The following is a 14,885-nucleotide window of genomic DNA, read 5'->3' on the forward strand; positions in this document are numbered from 1 at the left end:
TGAAAAATACTTTCAATATGTATTTGCTTGATTTAGCATAAGGTTAGTAAAGTAGGAAGGAATGTATGTAATATGTAAAGATTTGACGTGTATTCATTTAAGAATTTAGAAAGGAACAGTGGAATTTTAATTTCTTTAAACTCACTAAATTCTAATTTCTTTTTTTATCTTAAGCTTTGCCCACCACATTACATACATAGCTCTGTTTTTATGAATGGTTTACTCATTCACAGCTAATACTTGAGTAGACTGGTGCTGGCCTAAAGGGAAGTAAATCCTTTTTAGTTTTCTGTAGTTGAAATTAATGCAAAGTGGGAAAAATAGCAGGGTGATTTTAGATTCTTGTAATGTTGGTGTAAATGTATATTTTTGCTATACAAACAAAGAAGATTATTACTAATGGTAGAAGCGAATACTATAGTTTTTAAAAAGTTGATCACAACATGTATGGACCTAGAGAGTGTCATACTGAGTGAAGTAAGTCAGACAGAGAAGGAGAAATATTGCATGACACCCCTTATATGTGGAATCTAAAAAGAAATGATACAAATGAACATATTTACAAAACAGAAATAGACTCACAGGCATAGGGAATGAATTTATGGTTGTCAGGAGGAATGATGGCTGGAAGGGATAATTAGAGAATTTGAGATTGACATGTACACACTGCTGGATTTAAAATGGATAACCAACAAAAACCTACTGTGTAGCACAGGGCACTTTGCTCAATGTTAAGTGGCAGCCTAGACTGGAGGGGAGTTTGAGGGAAAACGAATACATGTATACGTATGGCTGAGTTCCTCTGATATCTACCTGAATGTTGTTAATCAGATATTCAATATGAAATAAAGTTTACTTAAAAAAAATAAAAGTTAAATAATTATCAAATTTGGGGAATAATGCTCAAAATTCTCCAAGCAAGGCTTCAACACTCCCTGAACCGTCAACTTCCAGATATTCAAGCTGGTTTTAGAAAAGGCAGAGAAACTAGAGATCAAATTGTCAACATCTGCTGGATGATTGCGGAGAAGGCAATGGCAACCCATTCCAGTACTCTTGCCTGGAAAATCCCATGGATGGAGGAGCCTGGTAGGCTGCAGTCCATGGGGTGGCTAAGAGTAGGACGCAACTTCACTTTCACTTTCACTTTTCACTTTCATACATTGGAGAAGGAAATGGCAACCCACTCCAGTGTTCTTGCCTGGAGAATCCCAGGGACAGGGGAGCCTGGTGGGCTGTCGTCTCTGGGGTTGCACAGAGTCGGACACGACTGAAGTGACTTAGCAGCAGCAGCAGCATCTGGATCACGGAAAAAGCAAGAGAGTTCCAGAAAAACATCTATTTCTGCTTTATTGACTATGCCAAAGCCTTTGACTGTGTGGATCACAATAAACTGGAAAATTCTTCAAGAGATGGAAATACCAGACCACCTGACCTGCCTCTTGAGAAATCTGTATGCAAGTCAGGAAGCAACAGTTAGAACTGGACATGAACAACAGACTGGTTCCAAATAGGAAAAGAGGTACATCAAGGCTGTATATTGTCACCCTGCTTATTTAACTTATATGCAGAGTACATCATGAGAAATGCTGGGCTGGATGAAGCACAAGCTGGAATCAATAACCTCAGATATGCAGATGACACCACCCTAATTGCAGAAAGTGAAGAAGAACTAAAGAGCCTCTTGATGAAAGTGAAAGAGGAGAGTGAAAAAGTTGGCTAAAAGCTCAACATTCAGGAAAGTAACATCATGGCATCTGGTCCCGTCACTTCATGGCAAATAGATGGGGAAACAGTGGAAACAGTGGCTGACTTTATTTTTCTGGGCTCCGAAATCACTGCAGATGGTGACTGCAGCCATGAAATAAAAGATGCTTATTCCTTGGAAGGAAAGTTATGACCGACGTAGACAGCATAGTAAAAAGCAGAGATTACTTTGCCAACAAGGTCTGTCTAGTTAAGGCTATGGTTTTTCCAGTAGTCATGTATGGACATGAGAGTTGGACTATAAAGAAAGCTGAACGCTGAAGAATTGATGCTTTTGAACTGTGGTGTTGGCGAAGACTCTTTGAGAGTCCCTTGGACTGCAAGGAGACCCAACCTAAAGGAGATCAGTCCTGAGTGTTCATTGGAAGGATTAATGCTAAAGCTGAAACTCCATTACTTTGTCCACCTGATGCGAAGAACTGACTCATTTGAAAAGACCCTGATGTTGGGAAAGATTGAGGGCAGGAGAAGAAGGGGACAACAGAGAATGAGACGGTTGGATTGCACTATTGACTCAATGGACGTGAGTTTGAGTAAACTCAGGGAGTTGGTGATGGACATGGAGGCCTGGTGTGCTGCAGTCCATGGGGTCAAAAGGAGTGGGACACGACTGAGTGACTGAACTGAACTGAACTGATTTCAATCAGGTCACTGATGTTATTTTTATAAGGTAATAGCAAAGCTTCTTATTTATGGCTCTTTGGTTTCAAAACCAGCATATTTTTGGAACAATCACATTGTGGGATATATTTTGATAGGATTTTACTCTTAAGCTTTTTACCCTTTCTTTTCTTTTTTTTTTAAATTAAAAATTTATTTTTATTTTTATTTTTTTTCAATTTTAATTAAAAAAAATTATACATGTGTTCCCCATGCTGAACCCTCCTCCCTCCCCATACCATCCCTCTGGGTCGTCCCAGTGCACCAGCCCCAAGCATCCAGCATCGTGCATTGAACCTGGACTGTCATCTCGTTTCATACATGACATTTCACATGTTTCAATGCTATTCTCCCTTTCTTGATCTAGGAATTTACAAAGCAAAAAATAGAATATTATATTAAAAGAGTCAGTGGATATCAACATTCCCTGATATTAGGGGGTTAAGGAAAGGCCAATTTTTTGTTTCTTTTGGACAAGAGTCGTTCCCTTTCATGGATTCCTTGAAGTTGTTCACTTGGAGCTTTCTCATCAGCATCTTGATTAGTGCCGAGTTTTAGGAGGGAAGTACTGAAGGGCTGGTTTTATAACACCAGCTTCCCTAGCATAAGATTATTCAGAACTGACTTTAGTGTTTTTAATCCTTAGGATCCCATTCTGAGGAGAAATAATTCATATACTTAATTTTTAAAAAAATTTTGTAACAACTGAATAAGGCACTGGTATGGTTAAGTAAAGTAGGAATGAAGCCTGGATGATTTTTCTCAGATACTATTTCACATTAAGAATATGATTAAAATCCAAGGGAGAAGAAGGGACAGCAACTTTGAATGAAAAGCTGAATCCCAATATGAAATGACTTGTTTTTTCTGGATTAACTTCAGCAGGGAACTCAGGGCAAAGGGAGACACTAGAGATAGGTAGCTGCCTAATGCCTGGGTAACAAAGCAGACGGAGCTTTTATAGACTGAATGGCTGTTGCTGTGCTGTCTCAGAAGGTCTCTTTGGTTTTGCTTAAAGACTCACAGTAAGTCTGCAACACAGGCAACTGTGTTGAAAGGTACTTGTTTAGAGATCAGCTGTAAAAACAAACAAGCATAAGCTATCCAAGTTGCAATGTATGTTGCTGATAGCTTGAAAATGATCTACTCTTAGGGAAACTTAAGGAATATTCCCTTAAAATAACACTCTCATCTCTTGATAATAGCATCTTTGAAAAGCCAGTATCTTTAAAGTATTATTTACAACGTAGATAACTTGCTTGGTGACAGGGTTCTTTTGGGGCCTCCTAGGTGATGCTAGTCGTGAAGAACCTGCCTGCCAATGCAGATGTAAGAGATGTAGCAGGCTCGATCCCTGGCTCAGGAAGATCCCCCAGAGGAGGACATGGCTATCCACTCCAGTATTCTTGCCTGAAGAATTCCATGGACAGAGGAGCTTGGTGGGCTATAGTCCATGGGGTTGCAAAGAGTCAGACACGACTGAAACGACTTAGCACATACACACACTCAGGGTTCTTCTAAGAAGGAAACGAAGAAAATATAGTACCATGAGTTTTGATTCTGAGAACTTTTTAATGATGTTTTAATGCAGATTGTGAAATATTAAAGTGAAGTATAAATTATGAAAAGCTAAAGAATATTTGTACCTGATGGTTAATTTATATAATTTTTATAGCAACCTATTATTCTACTTGTATTTTTGCATTGATCAGTGGGTTCCTGCAGGAAGTGATTTTTAAAAACTGAATTGCAGTGATGGAAACAGTTCTGTACTGGAAGAAAAGTCACTTGTTTTCCATTGAGATGACATTTGGGACACCTATATTTCTATATTTGGTACAATTTTGGTTTCTGTATTGCACACAGGAATACTGGCACAGCGGCTTAAACCTTGGAAATCTGTGACTTTGGGTCTTGGGCAGGGTTTTGCCATGAAACCTTTGGCTCTACCTGGAACTTCTTTCTGTAGAAAGTTTTAAACAAGGTAACAAACAGAATCACAGATAGTAAGGGACTTCAAGAGATCATTTATTCCTTCTATGTCTCCAGGCAGTGAAAAAAATAACTCTAAATAATGTCAAAGTCCACCTATCTAGCCAAAACTAAATGGAGAGTTGTGTAATATGACAGTGAATTTTAGTTGACTTCGCAAGCAATGTATAATAGGTTATCTTTTAAGGGGAAAAATTCCATTTATGCCTGAAGGATTCATCTTAGATTAACTCATAAATTTCTGTAGTACTTTGACTATTTATCAGTTCAGTTCAGTTCAGTTCAGTTGCTCAGTCATGTCCGACTCTGTAACCCCATGAACTGCAGCACACCAGGCCTCCCTGTCCATCACCAACTCCCAGAGTTCACTCAAACTCACGTCCATCGAGTCGGTGATGCCATCCAGCCATCTTGTCCTCTGTCGTCCCCTTCTCCTCCTGCCCCCAATCCCTCCCAGCATCAGAGTCTTTTCCAATAAGTCAACTCTTCGCATGAGGTGGCCAAAGTACTGGAGTTTCAGCTTTAGCATCGTTCCTTCCAAAGAACACCCAGGACTGATCTCCTTTAGAATGGACTGGTTGGATCTCCTTGCAGTCCAAGGGAGTCTCAAGAGTCTTCTCCAACACCACAGTTCAAAAGCATCAATTCTTCAGCACTCAGCTTTCTTCACAGTCCAACTCTCACATCCATACATGACCACTGGAAAAACCATAGCCTTGACTAGGTGGACCTTTGTTGGCAAAGGAATGTCTCTGCTTTTGAATATGCTATCTAGGTTGGTTATAACTTTCCTTCCAAGGAGTAAGTGTCTTTTAATTTCGTGGCTTCAATCACCATCTGCAGTGATTTTGGAGCCCAAAAATAAAGTCTGACACTGTTTCCACTGTTTCCCCATCTATTTCCCATGAAGTGATGGGACCAGATGCCATGATCTTAGTTTTCTGAATGTTGAGCTCAAAAAGAGTAGATATAGTCCTTTGAGAACTCTAACATACCAATGATATATATTGTTTTCTGCAATTTTTCCTGAGTTCAGCCTTCCTGTGTTCACACTTGGATTCTATAATTTCATAAGTGGAAATGGAGGACTTAAAAACAATGCTAACTGCCTTTGCATTCTGTCTGCCTGTCTGTCTGTAACAATGAGCCTCTCTATCTCCCACAAATCCTTCCTCCTCATGAATCCCTCCTGCTCATTTTGGTTGCCACCTGTTCTCAGAAGTCCCACTATGATATTTTTCAAATGGATTCACCAAGTATCTTCTGCAAAGTTCTCTCTCCAAGCACTAGAGATGCTTCGCCTGACACCATCATCAATAATGAACAGGATTTCTACAATTTCAGTATTTCACAGTGGTGCCTGGCAAATTTGGATCAAAACCCTCACTCCTCTTAAGTGATGTTTTTGATAGAGGTAGGACTGCCTGTGTCCCAACGTGTGACAGAGTTTTAGCGTCAAAGCTTTTCTCGGTTTTTAACTAGGTAGATCTGAGGATGGAAGGCATGTTTTCATAATTGTCCTACTGTCCATGGTTTAGGATGAAGGATGGATTTAAGAACATGGTGCCTGAATTCATTTCATCTCAAGATGAGTTCTTCCAAGAGCCCTCCTAAAGACAGACTCTTGCAGAAACCTTGTCCCTGTTTCATATGTGCCGAGTCACTTCAGTTGTGTCTGACTCTTCAACACTGTGGACCATAACCCACGAGGCTCTTCTGTCCATGGGGATTCTCCAGGCAAGAATACTCAAGTGGGTTGCCATACCCTCCTCCAGAGGATCTTCCTGACCCAGTGATGGAACTTGTGTCTCTAATGTCTGCAGCATGGACAGGCTGGTTCTTTACTGTTAGCGCCACATGGGAAGCCTTTTCCTGTTTCATGAAAGAGAAAGAGAAAGTGTTAGTCCCTCTGTTGTGTCTGACTTTTTGCGACCCCATGCACTGTAGCCTGCCAGGCTTCTTTGTCTGTGGGGATTCTCCAGGCAAGAATATTGGAGTGGGTTGCCATTCCCTTCTCCAGGGGATCTTATAGACTTACCCAAACATATCCAAGGGTGAGTTAGATTTCTGCTGTGCCCTCCTCCACATTTATCTACACTGCTATTCATTACATGACTTCAGGAATTTTACGGATTTAGTAGCAAGTTAACTTTGGCTTTATAATTGCTTTCTTTAATTGCTCAAGACTTCAGCTATTTCACTTATCCAAACCAGAATGCAGAAAAGAGTGACAGTGTGTGTTTCATACAGCTTTTTATTTGGAAGGCACACATACTTCAACTGGTTGGTGATTCTACTCAAACCCCTGCTGCTGCTGCTGCTGCTGCTGCTAAGTCGCTTCAGTCATGTCCGACTCTGTGCGACCCCATAGACGGCCTCCTACCAGGCTCCCCCGTCCCTGGGATTCTGCAGGCAAGAATACTGGAGTGGGTTGCTATTTCCTCCTCCAATGCATGAAAGTGAAAAGTGAAAGTGAAGCCGCTCAGTCGTGTCGGACTCTTAGCAACCCCATGGACTGCAGCCTACCAGGCTCCTCTGTCCATAGGATTTTCCAGGCAAGAGTACTGGAGTGGGGTGCCATTGCCTTCTCCGACTCAAACCCTTAGATCTCCTATTTTCCCATACTGTAACATCAGATGGAGCTAACTACGAGATTTGAGACATAGTTTTCTAAATCATTTTGGTTGTAACAAACTAGAGCTCACACTTTCCTTTTTTGTAAAAATCATGAAATTTGCAGCCTATTTTGGAGAATTTCCATGTGGGGAGAATAGATAAAAGGATATACCTGGAAGATTTATCAGGTCTAGCAGAATGATAGTGAAGCTGTGATGTTTCTGTCCAAGTGCTTAGTTGCAGTTTTTAGATTATTTGGCCTAAAGTGCAGTTTGGGCTTTTTGAAAATGATTTTGACTTCACTGATGTCAAGTAAGGAGAAAATGGGATTTGCATCATTGGCTTAAGCCCCAAGTTAGGCTCCCACATGGCAAAGCAAGCTGTACTTTCACCAGAACTTGGCATTTCTGCAGACAGAAGGTGGTGCTGTTGATTAGGGACAATACAGAACCCACACTTTTCTATCAAACTCACCAAGTTATTATCATGATCCTTTATTGAACAGAAAAAAAAAAAAAAAATCACAGTCAACTGGAACTTATTCTGACGTTTGACCAGATACTTCTCTGCTGAAAATCAACCTGAAGAATGTGTTGACCATGTTATTCTTGCTATTTTATGCAAATCTTGCAAGCTGCGAGAAAAAAATAAGTTCTAAAATATAGTATGTGTTGCATCCCTGTATGTTGTGAGCTTGAACGCTGTTTGCAAGAACTGCAAGCCTACATGACACAAGGGTTACAACAGAGAGGCAGACATTAAAAACTAATGTGATATTGTTGCATTTGATGAATATTAGTGTTTTGCAAATGCAGACTGCTGAAGGACTGTTTTCTGACCTCCGTGGCATGGTATTCAAGTCAGCTCAGGGTGGGGGGTGCCCGGGGATGGAGGGGGGTGGGCGGACAGGAAAGGAGCCTGCATTCCCCAGCAAGTGCCAGATGTATTATGATCATATCCTGAGGCCCCTGGGCATGGTGTTGGAGAAGGATGACAGTACCAGGTGTTGACACAGGCTCAGGTCCTTGGGAAAGACCCAGGGAATGGGAGGGAAGATAGAGGTTAGGTCACCTCCAGTCACCGGTGATATCATGGAAATAGGTCAATGTTGCAAAGCAGCTTTGAGTTTAAAAATAAGGATTAGAGCTAAAAATCAAATCTAGGGATTCATAGACTGACTAAACATGTAGACAGCAAGAACCACAGGACAGCAAGGCATGTTTTATATATAGTCACCGAGAGAGAGAGAGAGAGACAGAGAGAGAGAGAGACAGAGAGAGAGAGAGACAGAGAGAGAGAGGTCCAGACGTCTCCTATTAACATTTTAGTTAACACCAATTTGTGAGAACTGTGTTGAGCTTGAAAGACCTGTTTGTGCCTTGTGATATATGGGGACACCCTTCAGAGGAAAGCTCAGATAAGAGAATCTTAGTTAGCAATAATGGTGAACTTCAATCTTTCCACAGAACTTGAGAATGTGGCTGTTCTCATTTTTTAAAAAATCCTCAGCATTTCTTCTTAAGTTCCCTTCTGCAGGGGTTGTAGGTGAGTGTGCATGTCTGGGGGGAATGTAAAAATTTGGGGCAGGAAGCAATATAACATGATGGTTTGAAAACAGACTCTGAAACCAGGTTGTCTGTATTTTAAATCACTTTTCACCATTTGCTGGTTTCTTTTTTGGGTCTCCATTTCTTATTTGGGATACTGAGAGTACCTAATTCATGGGGTTGTATGGAAGCCAATCAGTCTATTTAGGTAAAGCATGATGAAAATTATCTGGTTCATGGTAAGCATGGAATAAGAGCTTGCTATTATTATTCTTGTTCACTTAGGGAAGGCTAGGGAAGGATGCATAGAATGGAAACTGTACCAGCGAGCATGCTTTCTTTCAGATGACACCTGTTCTCTTTGCCATGTTATGAATGCTTTCTGGAATATGCCCTGGGACTTATGGCATCACACGTGCTTTAAGCTTCACTGTATAAATGTACAGACAGAAGTAATAAGTATATCAGTGATAACAATAATTTGCCACTTGACAGCCAGAGACAACAAGCTTGTAAGATGTATAATTAATTTGGTAACTTAATGACTTCCCAAAAAGAAATATTTCAAGAAAGAAAAGAATTGTTTGGTAGAGTTGCTCTCAGATCTTCATACACTTGTCACGCGAGTGTATGTTCCTCGGTTCTTTGTCTCACCACAACAAAGAACTGGAGCGACGGACATTAAAGCCCTCGGCGCGTCACAGCTCTCGGGTCTTGGACAAACTGTGTTATAGCTCTTAGGCAAATCAGTGTTACAGCTCTATTTTATTTAGAAGATAGCAGGAGAATCTATCCTCGAAGTGTGAGGGCATGCCAACACAAAGACTCGAAGAGAAGAGAGTGGAGGAGTGTGTGGGGAGGGAGAGAGAGAGAGAAAGAGAGAGCGCTTTGGCTCCTCCTTTTATATGTTTTTTCCCTCCACCTGGGCCTGCCCTGTGCAAATTGGGCTTAGCCAGGAGTGCTGTTTGTTCTGCCTGAAGTTTTCACTCTGGTCCTCGGACCTTCCTTTGACCTTCCTTGTCTTTTAGCCACCGCCATTTTGGACTCCTTTTCCCTATTCTACCTACCTAACACACTTAAGTGGGTGTGTGTATATACATATATACACACATACATACATGATCTTGGGTGCATGCTTAGTCTCTCACTCATGTCCAACTCTTTGCAACCCCATGGACTGTAGCCCACCAGGCTCTTCTGTCCATGGGATTCTCCAAGATATACTGGAGTGGGAGTGTAGTCTGCCATTCCCTTCTCCAGGGGAATCTTCCTGATCTGGGGGATCGAATCTGTCTCCTGCAGCTTCTGCACTGCAGACAGAGACTTTATTACCACTGAGCTCTTCAGTTCAGTTCAGTTCATTTGCTCAGTCATGTCTGACTCTTTGTGACCCCATGGACTGCAGCATGCCAGCCTTCTCTGTCCATCACCATCTCCCAGAGCTCACTTAAACTCATGTCCATCAAGTCGGTGACATCATCCAACCATTTCATCCTCTGTTGACCCCTTCTCCTCCTGCCTTCAGTGTTTCCCAGCATCAGGGTCTTTTTCAATGAGTCAGTTCTTCACATCAGGTGGCCAAAGGATAGGAGCTTTGGCTAGAGCATCAATCCTTCCAATGACTATTCAGGACTGATTTCCTTTAGGATTGACTGGTTGGACCTCCTTGCTGTCCAAGAGACTCTCAAGAGTATTCTCCAACACCACAGTGGAAAAGCAACAATTTTCAGCACTCAAATTTCCTGATAGTCCAACTCTCACATCCATACATGACTACTGGAAAAACCATAGCTTTGACTAGATGGACCTTTGTCGGCAAAGTCATGTCTCTGCTTTTTAATATGCTGTCTAGGTTGGTCATAGCTCTTCTTCCAAAGAGCAAGCCTTTTAATTTCATGGCTGCAGTCACCATCTGTAGTGACTTTGGAGGCCAAGAAAATAAAGTCTGTCACCGTTTCCATTGTTTCCCCATCTATTTGCCATGAAGTGATGGGACTGGATGCCATGATCTTCATTTCCTGAATGCTGAGTTTTAAGCCAAATTTTTCACTCTCCTTTTTCATGTTCATCAATAGGCTCTTTAATTCTTCTGCACTTTCTGCCATTAGGGGGGTATCATCTGCATATCTGAGGTTATTGATATTTCTCCTGGAAATCTTGATTCCAGCTTGTGCTTCATCCAGCCCAGCTTTTTGCAAAATGTACTCTGCATATAAGTTAAATAAGCAGAGTGACCATATAAAACCTAGACATACTCCTTTCCCATTTTGGTACCAGTCCACTGTTCCGTGTCCAGTTCTAACTGTTGCTTCTTGACCTGCACACAGATTTCTCAGGCGGCAGGTCAGGTGGTCTGGTATTCCTATATCTTTCAGAATTTTCCACAGTTTGTTGTGATCCACACAGTCAAAGGTTTTGATATAGTCAATAAAGCACTGCTACTGCTAAGTTGCTTCAGTCGTGTCTGACTCTGTGCGACCCCATAGACGGCAGCCCACCAGGCTCCCCCGTCCCTGGGATTCTCCAGGCAAGAACACTGGAGTGGGTTGCCATTTCCTTCTCCACAATAAAGCACAAGTAGATGCTATTTTGGAACTCTCTAGCTTTTATGATGATCCAACAGATGTTGGTAATTTGATCTCTGGTTCCTCTGCCTTTTCTAAATCCAGCTTGAACATCTGGAAGTTCATGGTAAATGTCCTGTTGAAGCCTGGAATGGAGAATTTTGAGCATTACTTTGCTAGCGTATGAGATGAGTGCAATTGTGTGGTAGTTTGAGCATTCTTTGGCATTGCCTTTTTTGGGATTGGAGTGAAAACTGACCTTTTCCAGTCCTGCGGCCATGGCTGAGTTTTCCAAATTTGCTGGCATATTGAGTGCAACACTTTCACAGCATCATCTTTCAAGATTTGAAATAGCTCAGCTGGAATTCCATCACCTCCACTAGCTTTGTTCATAGTGATGCTTCCTAAGGCCCACTTGACTTCACATTCTAGGATGTCTTGCTCTAGGTGAGTGATCACACCATTGTGGTTACCTGGGTCATGAAGCTTTTTTTTGTACAGTTCTTCTGTGTATTCTTGCCACCTCTTCTTAATATCTTCTGCTTCTGTTAGGTCCATACTATTTCTGTCCTTTATTGTGCCCGTCTTTGCATGAACTATTCCCTTTTATCTCTAATTTTCTTGAAGAGATCTGTATTCTTTCCCATTCTATTATTTCCCCTCTATTTCTTTGCATTGAAGGCTTTCTTATCTCTCTTTGCTTTTCTTTGGAACTCTGCATTCAAATGGGTATATCTTTCCTTTTCTCCTTTACCATTCGCTTCTCTTTTCTCAGCTATTTGTAAGGCCTCCTCAAGCAACCATTTTGCCTTTTTTGCTATTCATTTTCTTGGGGATGGTCTTGGTCACTGCCTCTTGTACAATGTCATGGACCTCCGTCCATAGTTCTTCAGGCACTCTGTCTATCAGATCTAATCCCTTGAATTTATTTATCACTTCCACTGTATAATCATAAGGGGTTTGATTTAGTTCATACATGAATGGTTTAGTGGTTTTCCCTACTTTCTTCAATTTCAGTCTGAATTTGGCAATAAGGAGTTTATAATCTGAGCCACAGTCAGCTCCCAGTCTTGTTTTTGCTAACTGTATACAGCTTCTTCATCTTTGGCTGCAAGGAATATAATCAGTCTGATTTTGATATTGATCATCTGGTGATGTCCAAGTGTAGAGTGTTCTCTTGTGTTGTTGGAAGAGTGTGTTTTCTATGGCCAGTGTGCTCTCTTGGCAAAACTCTATTAGCCTTTGCTCTGTCTCATTCTGTACTCCAAGGCCAAATTTGCCTGTTACTCCAGGTGTTTCTTGACTTCCTACTTTTGCATTCCAGTCCCCTATAATGAAAAGGACATCCTTTTTGAGTTTAGTTCTAGAAGGTCTTGTAGGTCTTCATAGAACTGTTCAACTTCAGCTTCTTCAGAATTACTGGTCAGGCATAGACTTGGATTACTGTGATATTGAATGGTTTGCCTTGGAAACAAACAGAGATCATTCTGTCGTTTTTGAGATTGCATCCAAGTACTGCATTTGGGACTGTTTTGCTATGAGGGCTACTCTATTTCTTCTAAGGGATTCTTGCCCACAGTAGTAGATATAATGGTCATCTGAGTTAAATTCACCATTCCAGTTATTTTAGTTCACTGATTCCTAAAATGTCAATGCTCACTCTTGCCATCTCCTATTAGACCACTTCCAATTTGCCTTGATTCATGGACCTAACATTCAAGGTTCCTATGCAATATTGCTCTTTACAGCATCAGACTGTACTTCCATCACCAGCCACATCAACAACTGGGTATTGTTTTTGCTTTGGCTCCATCCCTTCATTCTTTTTGGAGTTATTTCTCCACTGATCTCCAGTAGCATATTGGGCACCTACTGACCTGGGGAGTTTCTCTTTCAGTATCCTATCATTTTGCCTTTGCATACTGTTCATGGGGTTCTCAAGGCAAGAATACTGAAGTGGTTTGCCATTCCCTTCTCCAGTGGACCATGTTTTGTTGGAACTCTCCACCACTGACTCGTCCATCTTGGTTGGCCCTACACGACATGGCTTATAGTTTCATTGATTAGACAAGGCTGTGGTCCATGTGATCAGTTTGGTTAGTTTTCTGTGATTGTGGTTTTCATTCTGTCTGCCCTCTGATAGTAAGGATAAGAGGCTTATGGAATCTTCCTGATCAGAGAGACTGACTGAGGGGTAAACTGGGTCTTGTTCTGATGGGTGGGGCCATGCTCAGTAAATCTTTAATCCAGTTTTCTGTTGTTGGCGGGGCTGTGTTCCCTCCCTGTTGTTTGACCTGAGGCCAAACTATGGTGGAGGTAGTGAAGGTAATGGTGACTTCCTTCAAAAGATCCCATACCTGCAGGCAGGGCCCAGGCAGAGAAAAAAAAAAAAAAGTACTGACAAAAACAAAAACAAAAGCATGCATTTAGAGATACTCTGAGTACTAAAACCCTTTTCAGTGAGTTGTCAAATATGATACTCTTCCATCAGAATTCTCATGGAGCAATTGTCGTTTTCCAAAGTTCCTCAAAATACCATCTCAAAGAGGAGTCCTTTAAGTTTACACACTTTGCTTTTGTCTACTTAGTTCTGATATCATTCTAGGGGTGCATTGCAATGTAGGCTTTATTCTTTCCCTTTAATGATTTAAAAGGTACAACTCTTTCAAATGCTTACCAGTTTCAGAGACTTTATTTTTAAAGGATGGAAAAAAATATGTTTATGTTAGAGTACATCATTTAAGTAAGCACTGAGCCCTATACAGAACAATATTTGTGTATGTTGTCTAAGGATAACGTTAGACTTTTGGTTTCCATGACACTTTTCAAATTCCCCAGATTGGCCAGTTGACTTGTCTATGTATTCTCATAATGCTCTATACTCTTTTCTCTTTAGGAGAATAGCATTAGAATTGATTAATTGCTCTTTAGATTTTCACTATTAGTGAACAAGCACTGAATCTTGCTCATTGCCATGTCCATAAGTTTATCAAGGTATCTATAGTAGACATTTAATAATATCTAATATTTCTTGAATGAAGGAATAGATTAGTTAGTAGAATGTGCCCAAAGTGTGTGTGTGCATGTGTGTATGTATGGCAGACAGAGAGAGAGAGAGAAGGAGATGAAGTTGGAATTGGAAGCAAAAGCTTATCATCTGGGGTTTAGAGAGAAGGATAGGCATACATGTAGTTTGCCTGACTTCCCTCCAGAATTTCTTTGAGGGCTTTTGGGTCCCTAATTCTGCTGTTTCTTTGGGTACTTCAGAGAATTTAGAGGTGCTATAGGAATTTTAATCTTTTGAAGAAAGTATCAATACTTGTCATTTGTGAAGGCTGGGAAAATTATTAGCTCAAGGTTGTTCACTTGGAACTGAACATTAGATCTTATGATATTCCTTTCAGTTACATAATGTTTCTGAAAAGTGGGGCTGGGTGGGTGGGGTTGGTCAATATTTGCCATATAAAGAACAAGTGGCTACTTGAGATGTTCAGTCTGGTTCCCAAGAGTTGGAAGTTGCACAATGCCCAGTTAGGTAAGTAAGGAATTACAGTTATTTAAGAATGAAACAACACTGTTGCTTTTTTCTTTCAATTTATGTGTATTATCTTTTCAATAGTCAACTAAGCTGTTAAGGACAGAAATACTGATTAATTTGTTGCATATCACAACTTAACAAATGGAACAGTTAGGTATTTCTTTTGGCTTAAGGGTACTGTTAAGAAATTGGTGAGACACT

The sequence above is a fragment of the Bos grunniens genome, chromosome 24 (genome assembly GCF_055505025.1).
Source record: "Bos grunniens cultivar Pamir isolate PY7600 chromosome 24, Bosgru_T2T1.0, whole genome shotgun sequence".
Classification (NCBI taxonomy): domain Eukaryota; kingdom Metazoa; phylum Chordata; class Mammalia; order Artiodactyla; family Bovidae; genus Bos; species Bos grunniens.